This window comes from Bombina bombina, chromosome 8 (genome assembly GCF_027579735.1).
Source record: "Bombina bombina isolate aBomBom1 chromosome 8, aBomBom1.pri, whole genome shotgun sequence".
Lineage (NCBI taxonomy): Eukaryota > Metazoa > Chordata > Amphibia > Anura > Bombinatoridae > Bombina > Bombina bombina.
Window position 1 is genome coordinate 258,770,950 of NC_069506.1, and position 20,052 is coordinate 258,791,001.

The 20,052-nt window shown below is 39.7% G+C and overlaps 1 long non-coding RNA gene across 1 annotated transcript; it reads right to left on the minus strand.

The window, feature by feature from the left end:
* Positions 1-5,610: 5,610 nt before the first annotated feature.
* LOC128638169 (uncharacterized) lies at positions 5,611-6,554 on the minus strand. Its single transcript, XR_008399054.1, has 2 exons — positions 6,438-6,554; positions 5,611-5,695 (listed from the first exon to the last, which is right to left on the minus strand). It is a non-coding gene; the product is annotated as an uncharacterized LOC128638169 (long non-coding RNA).
* Positions 6,555-20,052: the final 13,498 nt, after the last annotated feature.

A 20,052-nucleotide genomic window follows, 5' to 3' on the forward strand; every position in this document is an offset into this window, starting at 1 on the left:
CAGAGATTTACCAGAAGATCTTGATGCATTGGTGTCTTTTTTTTATCCTAATTGACATCAGACTAAGTGAGAGGCCCTCTTTCAAGGAGCGCTTGCGGAAGCCTCCTGTTCCGTTGTTTTCTATGTGTTCGTTCCCACCCATGCCTCCCTCTCCTCCCATGCCTTCTGGTCCTGAGTCACCAGGTACTGCTGAGCCGATGCAGTTGGGATTCACGTGTCTCTCCGTGGTGGAGAGGGCCTTTAGGAGGAGGGAGGGGCTCTGCCTCTATTGTGGGTTACAGGGCCACCTTTTAAAGTCTTGTCCTACACGGTCAAGAAACACTCACACCTAAAGTCCTGTCGGGGGCAGACCTTGGGTGGTTTATCCTCGTCCCCGGAACCGCTAAAGGAGAAACCTTTGATCATGGTTGTCCTTTCCTGGGTGGACTCCTCCATAGTCACCCAGGCTTTTGTTGACTCCGGTGCTGTGGGCTATTTTATTGACAGTGCTTTTGTATCAAAGCACTCCATTCCTGTTTTGCCTCGGTCCGTTCCGCTTGCTATTGAGGACATTGATGGCAGGCCCCTTCAGCCCGCACTCGTTACTCACGAAACTGCTCCGTTATCCATGGCTGTTGGGGCTCTCCATTTTGAAACCCTCCAGTTCCAGGTGATAAACTCTCCACATTTTCAGGTTGTTCTGGGTTATCCCTTGCTCCAAAAGCACAATCCCAGTCTCGACTGGCGCAGGTCTGAAATTTTGTCGTGGTCTCCGCAATGTATTTCCACTTGTCTTCAGAAACCAGTTAAAGTCTTGTGCACTTCTTCGGTATCTCAATTGCCAGAGGAGTACCGAGAGTTCCTAGACTTTTTGACAAGGTGCGTGCCGGTATGTTGCCTCCTCACCGGTCTTACGATTGTGCCATAGACCTGCAACCCGGAGCCATTCCTCCTCGGGGGCCGGGTTTACCCTCTGTCTGTTGCGGAGAATTGTTCTATGGAGGAGGGAGTATGTTGCCGATGCTCTGTCACGGGGATCATCCGCAAATCCTGCTCTCCTGCAGGGGCTGGCTTCTTCTTTGTGAAGAAAAAGGGTGGCGAGCTAAGACCATGCATCGATTATAGGGGTCTTAATCATCTTACCATTAAGAATGCGAGGACAGCCAAACTCTCAAGTTGGTGAGAGAGTTTGGCTGTCCTCCCAAAACTTGAACCTTTGTGTGCCTTCCAATAAACTGGGTCCCCGTTATGTTGGTCCTTTTCGAATACTCCGACGGGTCAATCCTGTGGCCTACGCTCTTGACCTTCCTCCTGCAATGCGCATCTCCAATGTTTTTCATGTCTACTTCTCGAAACCATTGGTTTGTAATCGGTTTACCACTGTGTTGCCTCATCCCCATCCTATCTTTGTTGACAACTATGAGGAGTATGAGGTCAGCAGCATTATTGACTCTCGTATGTCCAGGGGCCGTGTACAGTATTTGGTTCACTGGTGGGGCTATGGTCCGGAGGAGCATTCATGGGTTCCCTCCTCTGATGTTCATGCTCCCGCCCTCCTCCGTGCCTTCCATGCCCGTTTCCCCAATAAGCCTTTTGTCCTCCTGTGGGGGTGGGGTCATTGAGGGGAGGGTACTGTCAGGGTTTTTTCCCTGTTTTGTTTGCCATGTGCTGCTGGCAGCCATTTTACTCACCTCTCTCGCTGACTCTGGTGCATACTGTGTGATGCTGCTCATTTCCTGCACTTCCTTTTATGGCCAGACTGGTATACATCATCCGTGTGAGACAGGATGCAGTCTCAGAATTGTGATGTCATCACTTATTATTTAAAGGGCCTCTGTTCAGTATGCTTTGCCCTTGCGTTGTCTCAGACCTGTTTGTGAGATTTCCTGTGTTTTACCTGGCTGCCTGACGTCCTTCCTGGTTCCTGATCCCTGGCTTGTTCCTGATTCCGGCTCGTCTGACTACTCGCTTTGGCTCCTAACTCGGCTCGTCTGACTTCCAGCTCTGGTTTTGATTCCTGGCTTGTTATTTGACTTGTGGACTTTTTATTATTTTTTGCTATTAATAAAGGTGTGATTATTTTTGCACTTCTCGTCTCAGTCTGATTCCTGGCACCCTGACACTTAGGATAACATGAGAATGAACCATATGTGATTATCTAAGTAAAATGTTATTTCCGATTAAAATATGCTCTGTCTGAGTCATGGAAGATTAACTTTGGGTTGCATGTCCCTTTCACTACAAATGAGATAGCCATCACAAGCGATTAACTAAAAATAAATAGTTGTCAGATTTACTTTTACAATATTGCTCTTCTCACTGATGAATGCATGTAATACCCACTGATCTAATAGTAAAAATGCAATGGTAATTTTTTAAAATAAATATGCAGTCATGTCTAAATATGATAATATATTTAAATAGATGAGTGTATACCCTGTGAAAGGTTATATACATTTAAAGTGACAGTAAACAAAATTATAGATATTTACTTTAATACACATTCCACATTTTGTCATACTCGACCCTGTTATATAAATATACATTTGACCTGTGTGAGGACCTTGTATGTAAACTGGCCACTTATCTTCCTCCTTTGATGGAGCTTTTTAATGATTCAGTGCAGACTCTTAAAGGGACAGTGTACTATAATATTTGGTTCACTTAATCTGTTTACAATTCCTTATTATTTAATCAGCAGCAGAGTATATAATGTATGAAATTATATTTTTACAGTTTTTACATGAATTCTTATTTTGTGTTTTGAAGCCACAACAAAATAAAATGTTTGGAGCTTGTAGATATGATCTAATCTCCTAACTTTATCACATTGTGTACATATACATACTTCTTATATCTGTAAACCAATCAACCAAAAAAATGTACATTGTATTACCTTATATATTGTATGCCCCACTGGGAGTGTAATATCTTATGATGGCTGTGTTTACCCAGCTTTGCCTTAAGGCCAAAAACATTATGAATAGGTGGAGATACCATAGGAGAAAAACTATTTTAAAATAAAAAATAATGGTAACGGAAATACTTCAAAACAAATTTATACACTCCAGCAGGTAAAGAGGATTATTGTGAGAAATTATATTTTGAAATATCTATGAGTTAACTGTCCCTTCAAATTACTCCACTAGAGTGAAAAGTCATCAATATGACATACAATAACTAGCTCTGTCTAAATGTGAAAATAAACTTAGCTATCATGTTTACTTTAAAGATCATTTAATCCACCTAGGTTACCTTGCAAATAACGATAACATAATAACTAAGCTATATTTATTTTAATATATTAAACTTTTCCAAAAACATGAGTGATAGATACTAGAATGTGAATATAAAATTAAGCTACACTGTCACTTTAATCTAGCAAGTTCACCCTATACATTTCTTAAAAGTGACATAACCAAAGTTGTTATGTAGACTTTATACTGCATAGCCTCGTCATTAACATTTTATGATTTGTACATCTCTAAATCACACAACCAAAAATGATATGGCTGTATCTAACTCCACCTTAACTTTTGTGAAATACAAGACTTTAACACTCATTATCTGCATGAGCTGTGTTGATATTTAAAATAATAATACAAAAAATAGGTAACTGTATTATATTTAATATCAGACATGTGCTTGTAAAATAGATACTTTAACAACCAGTCATGGGACTATTCTTTTCTTTACATGTCCTAATATTAGACAGATATATTTGTTAGTATCTTACTTGGATAGAGATTATATATAGCAGGAACAGTGGCTAAGGACAAGGAAACAAGGGTCATACAGATGTCCAAGTTGCACGACTTGCAGTGCTATGATACAAGGCTAAACATTCAGGCACCCACATAATAACAAACAGTATAAAATCCGACATTACATGACCTGCTCAACCAAATTTGTGGTTTATCTATTGAGCTGTGTTTGCGGGAAATTTTATGTGGGTAAGAAAGATGATGATAGTAGGAAGAGAATGGCCAATCATTGGAGTGTGATCAGGGCAGCTCTGGACACGAATAAGACTGATCAACCGGTCACATGGCATTTTTTAGAAGCCAAACATACTGTCAAGGACCTAAGATTTATATTGATAGACCATGTCCCCCCGCTTGGACGAGGGGTTGACATGAAAAATAAACTGCTGCAAGTTGAGGCTAGATGGACCTTTAGATTAGATACACTACATACAAGAGGTCTCAATGCTAACATTGACTGGCATTGCTTCCTATATTACCCCCTATGGACTAATTCATATGCAATATTAATATCATTGTCTGTAATCAAGATTTATACCACATTTTTTCTGCTTGCATACTTGGCTGTTCCAATATGACTACTTAATTATTGTTGCAATCATTGCAAGTATTGCTGTTTCTGTTCATGTGGCTTTTTATATATATACAATTAGGTAAGTGTCAGAAATGTTTAGTTTTGACACAACTTAACACGATTAGACAGATGTAGATCCATGATCCGGGTGCATGTTGGTTGTTTTTTATATGTACTTGCAAAGGCATTCATTTACATGCTATCTGCCTCCCCTTATAGATTAGATTATTTTAAGCTTGTCTATATAATGTATGTAATGGTATTGTCATCATCTGCTGAGTGTAACCCGGTCTCCATTGTGCTGTTTACACATTTATGCATATGTAGTGATAAGGGCCAATTAGACATTTAACCACCGACCAGGCTAGGATAATCCTTATAAAATGTGCAACATGAGATAATAATTGCCATGTTTTATCACCAATATGTAAGGTTCCTGTGGAGTAAGCGACTGTTGACAGATGCCCAGCCCGTGGTGATATACACCACATTATGTTTACTATTAGTGCATGGTCTCTTTTATTTCACCGCTGTTGGTTGATCCGCAGCGTCATGTGATATACACACTCACTCAGCCACACACCCTTTTTTGCCCGCAAACAGCGTTACCAAGGTGTTCAGGCTTGTGATATGGATGGCGCCCTGGGCTTCTAACACACTGTTGTAGCAATGTAATTCAGGTATCCCCATTAGGGGTCTATTGTATAAGCATAAAGTTGGGCTGTAAAATTGTACATGAACATGTTAAACCAAATGTTAAACACATGCATTGTTGTTCACTATCAGTGAATATAGGGCTAATCCGGTTTTGAAAATTTACAGTCCTATTCCTATTCCCTTTCCCTGCTGCTCAGCTAGAACAATAGGAGCATTAATTAGGGTTATACAGGTGTTAAACTAGAATTAAAACACTATGCACTATAGTACTGTTTCACATTTGCATAGATTTATTGTACTGTATCATAGCAAATTGACTGCAATGGATACAGGCACACATGTTATTGGTGGTGCACTGAGGGGAGGGGCTTATGTATGTCTTTATATTGTTTCATTGTTCACAATTTTTTTGAGGAAGGGGTGAAAGCCTTGAAACATCACACAGTAAAGTTTATTGAGACTTTTAAATCCAGAGAGTGCATTTTCTTCATTTTACTTATTGTATCTTTGATGCACCCTGGTGCAAATATCGCTGAGTTTGCAAGAGTTTGTGAGAGTGCTGCAATCAGTATATAATACAGTATATATTTATATATATATATATAAAATATGCATTTAAATAAATAAAAGAATATATAGTATGTAAAGATATTTATTTACATTTTTTTTAGATTATAACAATAAATAAATATTCTTTTGGGAATTCAGCAAAATTGAAAATCTGTAAGAAAAAATAAAAAAATAATTAGAATCTGAAAGCAAATATGTTATTTCATAACACGACTAAAAAAATATTCTGTAAGTATAATAATTGTAAAGTCATCTTCTGTCTTTGCTCTAACATTTATTGTTTGTTCTAATATTAAAGCCAGGTTCAGACTGGATATCTATGTATACATAATTTTAAATTAATCACATTAAATTGTTTAATCAAGAGTTGACTTACATATTAACATTTAAAATGAGACAAAATAAAGACTAATTTCCTATTTTGTGCTAAAATTCCTAATTATTCAATTGTATGAGGGACATAATTGAATGTAATATTTCCTGTCCCTTCAAAAACTAATGTCACCTATGAAATGTATCCCTTTATCTGTATGATTGATCACAATCTAAGTCCTCTCTAGCACAAAGTAGGGGGATGTATATTAAATAAACGTCTTAAAAAATATGACATGGTGAAAAATGTTAGACACATTCAATATATTATGAACTATTTTTAAATTATTCCTCCTATGATTCTTACCAATAGCATGCATTGTGCAAACTAACCTGGATGTATGATCTTTAAAAGTTGATTCTATTCAAAATATCAGTTTATCTTCATTATGTGTCACATTCATCACTTTCCAAATAGAGGATTGTGAAATACCATATAAAAGAAATGAGGAAACATAATTGTTTCCCATAGGATGTATCCTGCATTCCCAGTCTTGTTCCAAACAATTGTGTACACTTACCATGTGAACGTGTCTTTGTATGTTTTTCAAAGTCAGCACAGTTGAAAGACAATGCTACAGACATAATCACATTGGTATTCTTCACTTTCAGTTTTGTATTCTTCACTTTCAGTTTTGTATTCTTCACTTTCAGTCTGTAGATGAAGTAAATCTCCCTAATGGAAAATATAGTGTAAATCAAATATCTAATAAAATGGTACATAGTTCTGCATATTTATATCAATAGCTTACTAAGCATATGTAGCATTTTTGTGTTATGTTATAACAATAAATTGTGAAGCTTACTCACATACATTGTCCATACTTAACCTCTGATGTATGACTTTGTCAATTCACAGTATCCCTTTATCTGCTATCTGTGGCATTTATCCCTTTCAGAATATCTAAAATCTAATAATGTCTAAACTATATAATACATGTAAACTAATTGTATGACATATGATGGATCATTGGGCAAATCCCCCCCCCGTCTCGGTCCATACATTGTGTACACTTACCATGTGAACTTGTCTTTGTATGTTTTTCGAAGTCAGCACAGTTGAAAGACAATGCCACAGACATGATCACATAGATATTCCTCACTTTCAGTTAGAAGTCAATCTCCCTAATGGAAATTAAAGTGTAAATCAAATATCTAATAAAATGGTACATAGTTCTGCATCACTCCCACTAACTATTTCCTAAAATATTTATATCAATAGCTTACTAAGCGTATGTAGCCTCTTTTATGTTATGTTATAACAATAAATTGTGAAGCAGAGTCACATACATTGTCCATATTTAACCTCTGATGTATGATGTTGTCAATTCTAATGTGCTTCAGAGTATCCCTTTATCTGCTATATGTGGCATATATCCCTTTCAGACTATCTAAAATCTAATAATGTCTAAATTAAATACATGTAAACTAATTGTATGCCATATGATGGATCATTGTGCAAAATCCCCCCGTCTCTGTCCATACATTGCGTATACTTACCATCTGATGTTGTCTTTAAAAATCAGGTGATGGAGTGATTACAGGAGCTAATGCCAGAATCATATGATGCATAAATTACCTATGATAATAAAATATATTTTAGATTTTGCTATAGTCATTTCTTGAACAATCCTAACATGTTCGCACAATTCTACTTTCATTTTACTAAAAGTCTCACATATTCGCAATGCTCCTATTGTCAGGATAGGTAAAGTCCAGAGTAAGTCCCAAATGCTAGAATGAGGGTAATAACACCCTAGCACAGTGAGTATATACCAGGACCTGACCCTGCGACAGCTATAGTATAAAATACTCACAGAGATAGCCTGGAAGATGGCACAGCAGGGTCAGGAGAAGAAACTTCGAGTAGATAGGGTTAATCAAGAGAGTTGTCAAGTAAGCAATGTCCAGCAACGAATAATCAGGCAGGTAGAGGTTAACCAATAGATTAATCAAACAAGCAAATGTCCAGCAACGTGTAATCAGGCAGATAAAGGTTAACCAATAGAATAATCCAGCAAGCAAAGTCCAGCAACGTGTAATCAGGCAGGTAGAGGTTAAGCAATAGATTAATCCAACAAGCAATGTCCAGCAACGTGTAATCAGGCAGGTAGGGGTTAAGCAATAGAGTAATCCAACAAGCAAAGTCCAGCAACATGTAATCAGGCAGGTAGGGGTTAAGCAATAGAGTAATCCAACAAGCAATGTCCAGCAACGTGTAATCAGGCAGGTAGGGGTTAAGCAATAGAGTAATCAAACAAGCAATGTCCAGCAACGTGTAATCAGGCAGGTAGGGGTTAAGCAATAGAGTAATCCAACAAGCAAAGTCCAGCAACGTGTAATCAGGCAGGTAGGGGTTAAGCAATAGAGTTTTCAAACAAGCCAAGTCCAGCAACAAGGGATCAGTCAGATAGGGGTTCAGGATTCAGAATAACGATAAGCACAGGTTCAGAAATATGAGAAATACTCACAAGCCAACAAGTGAAAAACAAACAGGCACCGGACGAGAGAAGACGCCGGAATAAGAAGCCATTCTGACGTCAGAGGAGAGGGACGGTTTCAGTCAAGTTGCTAGGCAACAAAGTGTAGCGCAACAGCGCTGAAGAAATTCGGAAGGGGGAAGAGCGATCAGCTGAGCGATCGCGACAGTGCCCCCTCCTCAAGGACCCCTCCGAGGAACACGAGTAGGCTTCGAAGGATTCCGAACGTGGAACTGTTTGATCAGGGCAGAGGCGCGGATATGAGAAGCAGGTTCCCAGGAACGTTCAGTAATGGGGTAGCCCTTCCAATGAACCAAATAGTATAAACGATTACCTCGTAATCTGGAATCAAGAATTTGACTGATCTCGGATTCTGAAGTACCATCCACAAGAAATGGAGAGGGAGCTTTCTTTTTGGTGGAAAACCGATTAGAGACTGCCGGTTTAAGAAGAGACACATGAAATACAGGATGAATCTTCAGGTTGTCTGGTAAAGCCACCTTGTAAGCAGTAGAACAAACCTTGGAAACAATTCTAAACGGTCCTATGTATTTAGGACCCAATTTAGCACAAGGCTGCTTAAGACGAATGAATCTGGTAGATATCCAAACTTTGTCTCCAGTGCGGAATGAAGGTGCCTTACGGCGTCTGCGATCAGCAAATCGCTTATACTTTAGAGAAGAGAGGAGAAGAATTTCCCGAATCTTCTTCCAGTGTTTACAGAGATTCTTCACAGTTCGATCTGCTTCAGGAACACCAGAAACCCCAGAAGACATAGGAAAAGTTCTAGGCTCGAATCCATAAGCTGCCTTAAAGGGAGAAGTCTGTAAAGAAGAATTGAGACGAGAATTGTAAGCAAGTTCAGCCAAAGGAAGAAGTTGAGACCAATTGGAATGCTGATGATTAACATAATGTCTGAGATAAGATTCAAGAGATTGGTTAACTCATTCAGTTTGACCGTTGGATTGAGGATGATGGGCAGTAGATAGAGATATGGTAACTCCAAATTGTTTGCATAGAGATTTCCAGAATCTTGAGACAAATTGAACTCCTCGATCAGAAACAATGTCCAAAGGAAAACCATGTAATCTGGTGATATGGAGTATAAACAGTTCAGCGAGTTTCCGGGCAGATGGTAGGCCAGTTAAAGGAACAAAATGAGCTGTTTTGGAAAATCTGTCTACCACAACCCATATGGTCTTGTTTCCGGCAGAATTAGGAAGATCAGTAATAAAGTCCATGGAAACATGAGACCAGGGATAATATGGAACCGGTAGAGGTTGTAAGAGTCCAAAAGGTAAACCAGAAGACTGTTTATTATATGTACAGGAATTACAGGCTGCAACATAATCCTTGACATCTTTGTTCATAGAAGGCCACCAGACATGTTGTTTGAGTCTCCATAATGTATTACGTACTCCAGGATGTCCTGACAAAATATTATCATGAGCCCAACAAAGAAGTTTAAGGCGGAATTCTGCAGGTACAAACAAGATTCCAGGAGGTATGTTATAGGAGGAAGGAATGGAGGCTTGAGCAGACTGTAGTGCTTGAAAAGGAAAAGTAGACAACTGAGCTAGAACTTTAGCAGGCTGGAGAATGGGTTCAGAATCCAACAATGTAGAATCAGAAGTTTGAAATTGTCTGGATAAAGCATCCGCTTTACAGTTCTTAGAACCAGGAATATAAGAGAGGACAACATTAAATCTGGAAAAGAACAGAGCCCACCGAGCTTGACGTGAATTGAGGCGTTTAGCAGTATGAAGATACAGAAGATTTTTATGATCCGTAAGAATAAGGAATGGCTGAACCGTGCCTTCAAGCAGATGTCTCCATTCTTCCAAGGCCATCTTAATCGCTAACAATTCTTTGTTACCGACGTCGTAATTCAGTTCTGAAGTATTAAACTTCTTGGAGAAGAACCCCACAGGAAGGATTTTGCTAGTGACAGGATTTCGTTGAGAAAGCACAGCCCCGGCAGCGATCAGAGAAGCATCCACTTCAACGATGAATTGGAGACTCGGAACTGGATGCCAAAGAACGGGGGCCGAAGTAAATGCAGATTTCAGAGACTCAAAGGCCTGTAAGGCTTTATCAGACCAATGTTTGCAATCCTGACCCTTCTTAGTAAGAGCAGTAAGAGGTGCCGATATGTTAGCAAAGTCTTTTATAATTTACGGTAGTAATTGGCAAACCCTAGAAACCTCTGAAGAGATTTTAGGGAAGTTGGTCTAGGCCAATCTATAATAGCCGACAGTTTGTCAGAATCCATCTCAAATCCTGACGGAGAAATTATGTAACCCAAAAAATGAATAGATTCTTGATGAAAAGAGCACTTTTCAAGCTTGGCAAATAGAGAATTTTCACGTAATCTCTGGAGTACTAGTTTAACGTGATGAACGTGATCCTGTAAAGTCTGAGAATAAATCAAAATATCATCAAGATAGATAATGACGAATTGATTAAGATAGTCTCTGAATATTTCATTAACAAAATGTTGAAAAACTGCAGGGGCATTGCATAACCCAAAAGGCATAACTAAATATTCATAGTGTCCAAACCTTGTGTTGAAGGCTGTTTTCCACTCATCCCCTTTTTGAATCCTGACCAAATTGTATGCCCCACGAAGATCCAATTTGGTAAAAATGGAAGCACCCTGGAGACGATCAAACAATTCAGGAATGAGAGGAAGGGGATAACAATTCTTGATTGTAATCTGATTAAGAGCACGATAGTCAATGCAAGGACGTAGACCTCCATCTTTCTTTTCAAAAAAGAAAAAACCTGCTCCTACCGGAGAGGAAGAAGGGCGAATAAAACCTTGGGCCAAATTATTCTTGATGTAGTCTTCGAGAGAAACATTTTCTTGACAAGAAAGTGGGTATGTTTTACCCTTAGGAAGAGGTGCTCCAGGTAGTAAATCAATGGGACAATCAAAGTCCCGATGTGGAGGTAATACTTCAGCATCCTTCTTAGAAAAGACATCACAAAAAGAATGATATTGTACAGGCAAAGAATCAGGAATGTCCAAAACTGCCACAACTGTACTAGAAGGTTTGGGAGTATTCTGTAAACACTTTTGGAAACAAGAGGATCCCCAGGTAACAAGTTCCCCTTTTGACCAGGCGAAAACCGGATCATGAAGTTGTAGCCATGGAAGTCCCAAAATTAAAGGAAACTGAGGAGAAGAGATGATGTCAAAACAGATGCTCTCCGAATGAAGTACTCCTACAGACATAAGAAGTGGTATAGTAGAATATTGAATGATTCCTGAACCTAAAGGTTGACCACTGACAGTAGTGACCTTAATTACTTGGCTCTTGGAAAGCAAAGGAATCCGAAAGGAATTAACAAAATCCGAATCCATAAACATTCCAGCAGCTCCAGAATCAATGAGTGCTTGAGCCTGGAACTTGGTCTTGTCAAAACGGAAGGTGACTGGAACAAACAGCTTGGGATTGAGGGTAGGAAAAGATTTTTGGCTTAACTCAGTCCCTCTTTCTGGAGTTAAGCCCTGGCTTTTACTGGACGGGTTGGACAATCTTTTAACATATGTCCCTTAATACCACAATAAAGACATAGTCCAAGATTACGCCTTCTGAGACGTTCAGCTTCAGATAACTTAATTGCACCAACCTCCATGGGTTCACTAGATTCAGAGATAGAAGAATTCGGAGCAAGAAGGTTAGGTGAACAAGACAAAGGACGGAAATTGGATTTGAAAAAGGATCTTCTGTTACGGTCACGTTCATGGAGACGCTCAGAGTAACGAGCATCTAACTTGATACATAAATTGATGAGTTCTTCTAGAGAATCAGGAAGATCCCTATAAACCAGTTCGTCTTTTAAACGATCGCAAAGACCTTTACGAAATGCTGCACGCAGGGCCCCATGATTCCACATAGTTTCAGCAGCTAAAGTCCGAAATTCTATAGCGTATTGTGCTACAGAAAGAGAACCCTGCATTAAATCTAAAAGTCCTGCTTCGGCAGCTGCAGACCTTCCAGGTTTATCGAACACGGAAGAAAATATGGATACAAAAGTGTCAATATCATGAAGCAAAGGATCATCCTTTTCCAACAATGGAGAAACCCAAGCCAAGGCTTTACCTTTCATAAGAGAAATCAAAAAGGTGATCTTGGAGGAAGATGAAACAAACAGGATTATTTCTGAAATGTAGGCGGCACTGATTAAGGAATCCTCGACAGTCATCCGGGTTGCCATCATATTTATCAGGTAGCGGAATTCTGGGTACTAACTGTTCAGCAAGATGTGGCGGATTATATGTAGGATTAGAACTGGCCGCAGGAACAACAGGAGTTACAGGGACTTGTGAAGGCGGAGAGAGGTTATGCAAAAGAGCAGTAATTTGATCCAATTTAGAGTCCAATGATTGCAGGTGTGCGGAGTGGATGCCAAGCAGCTGTCCTTGTAGAGCCACAGCTCTGGATAACTCACCAGGGTCCATTTTATGGCCTGTTTGTAATGTCAGGATAGGTAAAGTCCAGAGTAAGACCCAAATGCTAGAATGAGGGTAATAACACCCTAGCACAGTGAGTATATACCAGGATCTGACCCTGCGACAGCTATAGTATAAAATACTCACAGAGATAGGCTGGAAGATGGCACAGCAGGGTCAGGAGAAGAAACTTCGAGTAGATAGGGTTAATCAAGAGAGTTGTCAAGTAAGCAATGTCCAGCAACGAATAATCAGGCAGGTAGAGGTTAACCAATAGATTAATCAAACAAGCAAATGTCCAGCAACGTGTAATCAGGCAGATAAAGGTTAACCAATAGAATAATCCAGCAAGCAAAGTCCAGCAACGTGTAATCAGGCAGGTAGAGGTTAAGCAATAGAGTAATCCAACAAGCAATGTCCAGCAACGTGTAATCAGGCAGGTAGGGGTTAAGCAATAGAGTAATCCAACAAGCAAAGTCCAGCAACGTGTAATCAGGCAGGTAGGGGTTAAGCAATAGAGTAATCCAACAAGCAATGTCCAGCAACGTGTAATCAGGCAGGTAGGGGTAAAGCAATAGAGTAATCAAACAAGCAATGTCCAGCAACGTGTAATCAGGCAGGTAGGGGTTAAGCAGTAGAGTAATCCAACAAGCAAAGTCCAGCAACGTGTAATCAGGCAGGTAGGGGGTTAAGCAATAGAGTTTTCAAACAAGCCAAGTCCAGCAACAAGGGATCAGTCAGATAGGGGTTCAGGATTCAGAATAACGATAAGCACAGGTTCAGAAATATGAGAAATACTCACAAGCCAACGAGTGAAAAACAAACAGGCACCGGAGGAGAGAAGACGCCGGAATAAGAAGCCATTCTGACGTCAGAGGAGAGGGACGGCTTCAGTCAAGTTGCTAGGCAACAAAGTGTAGCGCAACAGCGCTGAAGAAATCCGGAAGGGGGAAGAGCGATCAGCTGAGCGATCGCGACACCTATATAACTTATAGTATTTACTGTCTGAAGTGGCGGTTGTAGATGTTGTCTCTGACATTGACCCCCTCGTCCCGGAATGGCCCCTCTAGGACAGCGTCGTCCTCCTCATCTTGTAGGATGTCTCGGGGCACCTGGACGGCCTTCAGCATCCCAGCCTGCTGAGCAATGTTATGGTAGATGCTGCAGGCTATTATGATCTTCACCACCTTACTAGGGCTGTATTGGAGGGCTCCTCCAGACCTGTCCAGGCATCTAAAATGCATTTTAAGGAGCCCAAACATCCGCCTCACTACAGCCCAAGTCCGCTTGTGCGCCCGATTGTAGCATACCTGTGCCTCGTGAGCCGGATTACGTAATAGTGTAATGAGCCTTGGCCGGCTCATGTTACCCAAATCACCTATAAATAATTAACATGACAAAATGTCAATATTACAAATATCTTAAAAATTATGATATGAAAAAATACATTTAAAAAAATAATAAAATGATACAATGCATTTGTGTATACGAACATCGCCTAAACTAGACATTTGCTGAAATAGACAAACAAATGGTTAAAGCGCATCCTATATCTGCACATTTAAGCTATGACCTGCTACATATCTCTTTGTTTCTAAAACTAGACATTTGCGGAAAGAGACAAATAAATGGTTAAAGCATATCCTATATCTGCACATTTAAGCTATGACCTGCTACATATCTGTTTGGAGCTAAAACTAGACATTTGCGGAAAGAGACAAATAAATGGTTAAAGTGCATCCTATATCTTCACATTTAAGCTATGACCTGCTACATATGTGTATGGAGCTAAAACTAGACATTTGCTGAAAGAGACAAAGAAATGGTTAAATTACATCCTATATCTGCACATTTAAGCTATGACCTGCTATATATCTGTTTGGAGCTAAAACTAGACATTTGCTGAAAGAGACAAATACATGGTTAAATTGCATCTCGTATCTTCACATTTAAGCTATGACTTGCTACATATGTGTATGGAGCTAAAACTAGACATTTGCTGAAAGATACAAATAAGTGGTTAAAGCGCATCCTATGGGGTCTATTTATGTAGGTGCAGACAGACATTATCCTCTATAGCATCATCCGCATATGCTGTCGGCATTTATCATTGCACCAGCAGTTCTGGTGAACTGCTGGTGCAATACTGCCCCCTGCAGATTTGCGGCCAATCCAAGCGGCTAGCAGGGGGTGTCAATCATCCCGATCGCATTTGATCGGCTGATTGCTGACCGCCACCTTAGAGTTGGTGGATGAGTTAAGTTCTTGACTTCTGCTTCAGTCTGAACTGAAGTGGAGAGGGTCGAAAGCAGCATGCGCTGCTTCATAAATAGACACCTATATCTGCACATTTAAGCTATGAAAACATATCTGTTTTTTGCTAAAACTAGAAATTTGCTGAAAGAGACCAATAAATGGTTAAAGCGCATCCTATATCTGCACATTTAAGCTATGACCTGCTACATATCTGTTTGGAGCTAAAACTAGATATTTGCAGAAAGAGACAAATAAATGGTTAAAGCGCATCCTATATATGCACATTACACAAACACAACTGTTTGCGAACATTACAGTGGCAATTGTCTACCTTCTTAACCATGCTGTGCACAAGTACTCACCAACGAGCCACCCATGGGGAAATTGTCTGTCGCCAGAGTGACGACTACCTGAGGATACGGGCATCATGACTAGACCCCTGAAATTCGGAAACACATTTATAATTCTCATACGTGCGTCACTGTCAGGGTGCCAGGTATCAGACTGAGACAAGAAGTGCAAAAATAATCACACCTTTATTAATAACCAAAAAAAATAAAAAGTTCACAAGTCAAATAACAAGCCAGGAGTCAAAACCAGAGCTGGTAGTCAGACGAGCCGAGTCAGGAGCCAAAGCGAGTAGTCAAACGAGCCGAATCAGGAACAAGGAGAACAGCAAAGTCAGGATAAAGCCAGGGATCAGGAACCAGAAGAGACGTCAGACTAGCCAGGTAATACACAGGAACTCACAAACAGGTCTGAGACAACGCAAGGGCAAAGCATACTGAACAGATGCCCTTTAAATAATAAGTGATGACATCACAATTCTGAGACTGCAACCTGTCTCACAGTGATGATGTACAACAGTCTGTCCATAAGAGTGGCATGCAGGAAATGAGCAGCATCACACACTCTGAACCAGATTCAGCAAGAAAGGTGAGTAAAATGGCTGCCAGCAGCACATGGCAAACAAAGCAGGGAAAAAACCCTGACAGTCACAAACGTACTGTAAGTTCAAACTATGAAAGTGTTTGTGATTTTGGTAGGGGCGCTCATCTGCTGGAGCCCGCAGCACAATATGGGTGCAATCTATTGCTCCCAAAACATTGGGCAATTCCCTCTTGAGTCGCCTCCAATCATCCTCTTTTTGAGGGAATCCTACATAAAGCCTACAAATTCGTATCATGGCGTTCAGAAACTTTTCAAACACCACAGAAAAGGTACCCTGAGACAACCCAGAAATGTACCCCTCTCCGGATTGAAAACTTCCGGACGCCAGGACATGTATGCAGCATAGCATCTTGGACATGCCAGGGATTGCAGTGCGCATACGTCTGCGTGGCTCTAGATAAGGCTTTAGTACATCATATAGGCTCAATAGCTGCTGTCTATTGAGCCTATACTTGTCAAAAACCTCAAAGTCACTCATGTTATCCAAGGTGAGCATCACCCTGTGAAAACTAGGACCCCTAATCAGACGTTCCCCATGCCTCTCTTGGAGACACAGAGCCTGCCTGATTCTGTTGTACAGGGATGCTTTGGCCATGGTGTTTGGGTGATTTATAGTGCAAAATGTCCAATGGTAGCGTGATTGCTGATTGTCTACACTTGATTGTATCTGAGAGGCGCAAATGTTTTCAAAGTGGGCGGGTTTTTTTTGTGTTTGTTGAAAAAAAAAATTCCCCAATAAATCGTAATGTGAAAGTGTAAAATATAACATATACAGTGCATCTTTGTAATGTTTGTTCATATGCGTAACAAATACTTAGTAATCGCGATGTTATATTAAAAACCACATATCCACGCTAACATGATTGAAAATGCATACTTGTGTATTATGTGTGCATAGACATGGCATAGAATCAGATTGATCAATGTTGCTGCAATATTGTTGCAAAACCATAAAGTAACGGCTGACATCTATAATATATTTATGATTGGCAATATTTCAATATTTTACGTGTCCCATTGAAATCGCAATAATAATGAAGATCTTCCAACCCTCTCATCTATGTTTATGTAATATTGAGTGAGAAACCAATGAAAGGGGCAGTAAAGTCCTAATGCTGTAATCTGTATGGTTGAAGCTTAGAATGATGTCATCATATTAGCTACATGCCTGTCTACTTTCCAAATCTTCGTTCTCTTGTTCTAGTTTGCAACATTCTTATTGTGTGATGATTAAAATGATAAATGTGTGCTTTGTTATGTACATATACATTTGTTAATTTATTTAAAGCAGTATAGCACTGTTGTTACTTCCAAAAAAGCGACAACTATAATATTTACTAATGATATCTTATAATGATACGGAATTCCAAATGTTATATTATATTGCAATCTTGATGTTAAAGGGACACTAAAGCCATAATTTATCTTTTATGATTCAGAGAGAGAATCCAATGTTAAACAACCTTCCAATGTACTTCTATGATGTAAATGTGTTCATTGTTTATATATGGTTTGTTGAATGAATAGCAATGCACATGTGTGAGGCAATCACAGAAGGCATCTATGTGCAGCCACCAATCATCATCTGCTGAACCTATCTAGATATGCTGTTCATCAAAGCATATGAAGAGAATAAATCAAATGATATAATAGACGTAAATGAGACAACTGTTTAAAATTGCCTACTGATTCTGAATAATGAAATCTAAAAATGTTTATTTATATCCGTTTAAATATGTGTTAATTCTTGAAACTGATTTCGTATTGGTGATGATAGAATTGATCGTAATTTATAGTTGATGTAATGTAATTTCATAAAAGATTTTGATGTTGTAGTGATGTTCACACAAGTAAAACACCTAACTCCAGTGTCAAATAGTATATTTTGTGATCTGTTTGTCATTGCGGAACCTACCCAAGAATGAATGAATTAGCGCAACAACTATAACGCTTCCATTAGGAGTTTAAAAAGAGAAAATTACCGCGTGCGTTACAGAAATAGGCCGGTCGCGTGCACGAGCACGTATTCCCCATAGAGGTCAATGGAGGCTAGAAATTGAAAGAAAAAAACTTCCAACACTTCTGTTGAGCGTAAAGTGAGTGACGTCATGTCATTCTGTGAAAAAGTACCTGAAATTGTGATAATTTCATATTTAAAAAATGTTTTGTGTACGTAATGTGCTGTATATTGTTTGTATGTAGTGAATTCTGTATGTATGTGATGATATTTGTACGTAGATGTAGCTGAATGAGTGTATGTTCATGTATGTCTATGTAAGTCAATATTAAATGGGTTTGTGTGCATTTTTTTCTAACACCCGAGATCTTGTATCTTTTATCCGTAGATTTTAGTGGCGCTACGGAGGTTTTTTGAAACTTGTAATGGCTCCGTTGAATGTAGCTCACTTCCGCTACTTGACCAGAGCGGGAGCGAGCTACATTCATTTTAATGGCATGACTGGGCACACTGTGACTAGACAGTGTTGCCGCGATGTGCTGTGTACAAACCAGACCCGCTGAGTAGAGCAAGGAGTGGTGTTCTGGTAAAATTAGGTTTTTACATACAATTTCTCTGAAATAATTGAAAGTATACATCTGCCGGTAAGCTAATGTTATATAATTCTGCATTATGTGCAGAATTATATAACATTAGTATGTAAGTTTACTGCCCATTTTTTCCCCCTAGTCCCCCAGTAATTCTTTGCTTTGTCAACTAGAAGGTTGGCGAAGAAAGTGCTCTGAAGATTTAAGTCCTTTAATGGGTAATTTACCTTCAAGATAAGACTGGGGTTAATTAAGGTGGCCATGTAAGCTTCTTAGTAAAGTAAGAGTGTTGGTGACAATTAGCTACTGGATGTCGCAGGGAAGCTTCCTTGACCTCCTTCCAGTACATATTTGCTAACACCCCCTCTGGCAACCAGTGTAAGCTTACACTGCTTTCCCTTTCTCTCAGGTCAGTGTTCAAGGATGAAGCTGTCAGACCTGGAAGTGCTGTGTCTGCTCCACTGCAGAGACCCTGGAAGATAAGTCCTTCATATTTATTTCTATGATTCTCCTCTATATGAGATACTTAATCTTAGGGTGACCATGTGGCAATTTTTTTTACCCTCAACAAAGGTCTGAGGAATATTATATATCCTGCTCCAAGGATATTTTGGGCTTCAGCAGTGTGAAGCCTTGTAAACAGGGATTAGCCCAATAATTTAGACTTCATACAGTATCATTCCATCTATATCGGATTCCTGATTGCAACATTGGGGATATACTATTTATTATTATTATTATTGGTTATTTGTAGAGCGCCAACAGATTCCGCAGCGCTGACTAGTGGCATGGAGGACCTTACTGCATACCTATAAGGGAGTCTCTCTTTTAAAAAATATTTTATGATCTGGGTTTTTTTATGGCGTGATCATGGCAGTAAGGGCCGCTTTGCGTGCTTTGTAATTTTTCAGAGGTGAGCCTGTGGTTGTGGTGCCACGTGATCGGGCACTCTCTAAGTCTTTCTGACTAGACTACAGTTATGCATAAATAAAAAGAGAGAAGCGCTCAACCTGGGAACGAACAATAGCATAATAGCTTGCTTTATGGCTAGTTACCCCCCCCCAAGAAGCAGCCTCTTTTTGCTCAACATGTGCCTTTCACAGAGAAGAACTTTCCTGAAGCATATCAGTCTGATCCTGACTTCACAGTACAGTCCAGCCCTGAAATACCAGGCAATCCCTCTCTCAACGAGAGAAACAGCAAAACCACAGACGTACATTTCAGCCTATTGTGGGCCTCATCAGTGAGGTGCAACCATATCTCTCTAGGCACACTGAGCAACGGGTCCACGTCTGGATTCCCGCATCACACTTAGGGAAACTTCCCTAAGTGTCATAATTTGCATAAATAAAAAGAGAGAAGCGCTCAACCTGGGAACAAACAATAGCATAATAGCTTGCTCTATGGCTAGTTACCACCCAAGAAGTAGCCTCTTTTTGCTCAACA